The sequence below is a fragment of the Limulus polyphemus genome, unplaced genomic scaffold, assembly GCF_000517525.1.
Source record: "Limulus polyphemus unplaced genomic scaffold, Limulus_polyphemus-2.1.2 Scaffold2732, whole genome shotgun sequence".
NCBI lineage: Eukaryota > Metazoa > Arthropoda > Merostomata > Xiphosura > Limulidae > Limulus > Limulus polyphemus.
In genome coordinates, this window is record NW_013668342.1 from 65,138 (window position 1) to 67,950 (window position 2,813).

General features: G+C 33.3%; 1 protein-coding gene across 1 annotated transcript in view; it reads right to left on the reverse strand.

Moving 5' to 3' along the window:
• The window catches only part of LOC106467761 (1-phosphatidylinositol 3-phosphate 5-kinase-like), a gene marked incomplete at its 3' end in the record, with an annotated part of 64,357 nt that extends 63,744 nt beyond the window's left edge, over nucleotides 1-613 (reverse strand). The window contains exon 1 of the mRNA XM_022395950.1: nucleotides 550-613. The remainder of the gene's footprint in view (nucleotides 1-549) is intronic.
• Between the last annotated feature and the right edge of the window lie 2,200 nt (nucleotides 614-2,813).

The window sequence follows — 2,813 nt, forward strand, 5'->3', positions numbered from 1 at the left end:
TAATATATATATATATATATATATTATATTATTAAATATATATATATATAATACTATACATTATATAACATAATTAAATTAGTTACTATCCAATTACTCGTAAACAAGTGCTTACAATTTACATCGTTACACTATTAAAGTATTATTTAGTATTAATGTTATTCCTAGTTCTTACACTAATAATAACTTAGTTTGCTCATTACACAATAAACTATTAAACCTCTTGGTATTACTTGTACTGCTTAAAATTAGTTAAATTCGTATAGTTATACTACTTAGAAGTTCGACTTTGATTAAGTAATTACATTTATACTTTACACTATTACTATCAGTGTTACATTTACACTTTTTACAAATTACAGGTGTCTTTTTTTTATAATATCATTATCACTATCATTAGGCTGTTAAATGTTCTGAAAAAGTCTAAAGCACTATGTTACCATTCGCAAATGATAATATCTTATAATTACATTAATAACTAAGAATTTCAATACCATTGTAATAAAACTTATAACACTAAAAAATAACATACGTAGGCGAATGTCTTACCCTTTTCTTCACTTCAGCTGGATTTCCTTTTCATAACTGTTTATTTCCCCTTTCGGACATAATCATTTTTACGCCCTCTCACGACCAAGTTTTGTCACATGACTGTTTTACTAGATACTTCACATACGCACATACATATTTTGGATTATTTTCCCAAAATCAAGTTATTTTTACTTATATTAGCAAGCAAGCATACGGTACTAAGGAGGTTTCATGTGGGTAGATTGTATTATATTAACATATCAGAAAATAGAAATGTGGAACTAATTTAGATGATATATTTTAAATACTAACTTTCTAAAAATAGTAATTTTTATTGACATCATTATTAAAATAATACTATTTTAATAGTACTAGGGTATGTCATTAAACTCTGCAGTATTCTCAGCATTAATTAAGTAAAGATGTTTACTACTGATTTATTAACATGAAATTTGAAAATAATAGTTATATGGTGAGGCTTCTTCTGTTTAAAAATTAGTCACAGTAAGTGACCAAACTGGGTGACTTTTCTTAGCCGGTAAGGTTACAGACTACTTACTTGTACATAATTATATATACATATATAGGGCTGGCATGACCAGTTGATTAGGGCGCTTGACTCGCAATCTGGGGGTCGCGGGTTCTAAATCCCGTCCAACCAAACATGCCCTTTCAACCGTGGGGGCGTTATAATTTGACGTCAATCCCATTATTCGTTGGTAAAAGAGTAGTCCAAGAGTTGGCGGTGGGTGGTGATGACTAGCTGCCTTCCCTCTAGTATTTCACTGCTAAATTAGGGACGCTAGCGCAGATCGCTTTCGTCTAACACACACAAATATATATATATATATAATGTTGTAACGTTATTATTTCATAAGCGGGCTCTCTTAAATTATCTGGTGAAAACAATTCAATGTCTAGTCCACATAACGATGAAAAATTAGTTTATTTCTTCTTTTAAGGCTTCTACAAACTTAAACATTAAATGTACAACACTCACTTGAAAATATCAACTTTCCTATACAAAGTAACTCAAACACTTCACTAAAAACACTGAGTGATTCACTCTATCAGCTTCAAACAACTCTGATTTCTTAGATATCCTACAACTATATTCTTGATGCTTCGCTGACCCCGTATTTATTATGTACCCTCTAATATATTCCCAAACCTGACGTCATAGCCTAAGAAGTTTCTAGATCTAATTTAACGTTATCCTTAATAATCTGCAGCTCTCTCTTACTAACATCTAAGTTACAACATCAAAAACATAACTTATAATACTACCCTTTTTCTGGATTTTAAAATTTCTTGAACAATACTAATACAGAAATAAATAAAATGTTACACTAATCTGTCCATTTATTAATTCTTTTTTATGGTTTCCTCTTCTGAGGTTCATGGTATATAGACTGGATGGCATTTTGTCCCTTGTTGTCACTGGCCATCCTTTCACTTGAGAAGTTCTTCCTGGATAGCTGGTCGAGTAAATCCTTATGAATCCACTCTGATGATTCTCTGGAAGTAATTTCAACAGAAACCTTGGGAGTTTTCCAATTGGTCATTCTCTCACTGATATACTTCTAAAGATCATCACAGTGGATGGCATTTGACTTGAATTGCCTATCTGCCAAACACTTACTTAAATTTGGAGTTTGTTCCTCTCTCTTGTGACTAGGACTGTTCAACCATACTTTGTCACATTGGATAAATCCCGTTCTATCATTATTAATACCATAGTGACTTTTTGTTATAATCACAAGGCTGATTTAAACCCTTCCCTGGAGAAATTCATCTGACATCTTTATTCTTCATATCCACGAGAACTCTTCAAACCACCAATTCCTCGAGACATGTAGTGTATTTGTATCCACTATGCTACTCTTGTTAGATGTCGATTTATTGCTGATAACTCCTGCTATGGATATTTCACTTGTTGGTGGTATGTTGGCCACACTCCCTGTTTTCACTGGAAGTTCAATCTTCAGTGTAGTAATTGTCATATAGTGCACAGAAAAGTTCTGATCATTGACTGTGAAGCTATTTGAAGCCTGCCTAACTTTGCATTCATGTCTCTGCATGAAGTGAGTCCACAATATGCACACTTCATCAGTAAATTTACACACACACACATCAGGGGCGGACTGGGCCCTTTTTGGAGGCCGTGCCATTTCATTATGAGTTGGGACCAGCATTTTTTTGAAGATTTTCTCTTAAGAGGAGGAAGGAGAGGGGGCTCATAATGGTTGCTCGAGGGGGCCTATGTGCCATGGCACAAAGGC